The 999-nt window shown below is 32.6% G+C and overlaps 1 non-coding gene across 1 annotated transcript; it reads right to left on the bottom strand.

Moving 5' to 3' along the window:
* Positions 1-28: 28 nt before the first annotated feature.
* On the bottom strand, positions 29-101 carry Trnaa-cgc (transfer RNA alanine (anticodon CGC)). The gene has a single exon. It is a non-coding gene; the product is annotated as a tRNA-Ala (tRNA).
* Between the last annotated feature and the right edge of the window lie 898 nt (positions 102-999).

The raw sequence follows: 999 nt of genomic DNA, 5'->3' as shown, positions 1-999 counted from the left end.
TCAAAGGCTTTTTTTTTTTTTTTTTTTTTGGTGGTGCTGGGGATTGAACCCAGGGCCTTGTGCTTGCGAGGCAAGCGCTCTACCAACTGAGCTATATCCCCAGCCCTGTTCAAAGGCTTTTATTGAGAGAAATAGGTATGTAAAACAATTTTAGAATAACTTCTTACCAAATATACAAAGGAATAACTTAGCTGTTTTCTGAAAGATCCAAGTGTCAAGAATTTAGCTTCTCTCCTAATTTCTTACTAGAACAACTGGAATTATGAGCCATTAATACTGTGGTTAGGATAAAAGTATTGACCAAAAGTCATAATGTACTTTGAAGCACATGTACATAAGTGAGACTCATTCAGAAGTTCATGCTGTAGTAGTGAACATTTGAATATCAGTTGTTTTCTGTGTGTTAATAAGAAATGAACTGCATTTTGTGCTCATTTGTTCATGGTAATTTTATTTGTGTTACATTAATATCAGTAAGGATATGGTCACTTGAATTTTTTCATATTTAAGAATTTTCTGTTTTAATGCATTATTTTTATGTAGGAGTCCAAACTGTCCCTCTAAACCAGATTTTACCCACATTTGAAAGATAAGCAAAATGCTGAGAAAATCACTAAGATCATATCTTTTTACTACCTTAAAAAAAAAATCTTTCATTAACTGTTATTTACTTCAGCTATTTAATTTTGAATTCATAATGAGTAATGAAATGTTTGGGTAAAATCTTAGGTTTTATGGAAATACTTCCATAGAGATTGAGACTTTTTTTTTACCCTATTTGTGAGCATATAAATTAAAGCAAGTGACTGGATAATGAAGAAAAGTAAGAGTCCAAACATAGTATCCCCAAGGTCCATCACTCTATTGACTAATTGGAGTAAGTCAAGCCTGGGAAACCTTTCCAAGAGTAAAATCCCAGTTTTTACTTTCCATAGTCACTTGTGCTACTTGTACTCATGGTAAACTTAGCCCATTCTTTTTTAAATGGACCCAGTATCA

The sequence above is a fragment of the Sciurus carolinensis genome, chromosome 10 (genome assembly GCF_902686445.1).
Source record: "Sciurus carolinensis chromosome 10, mSciCar1.2, whole genome shotgun sequence".
NCBI lineage: Eukaryota > Metazoa > Chordata > Mammalia > Rodentia > Sciuridae > Sciurus > Sciurus carolinensis.
This window is presented reverse-complemented; position numbering and strand designations above follow the sequence as displayed.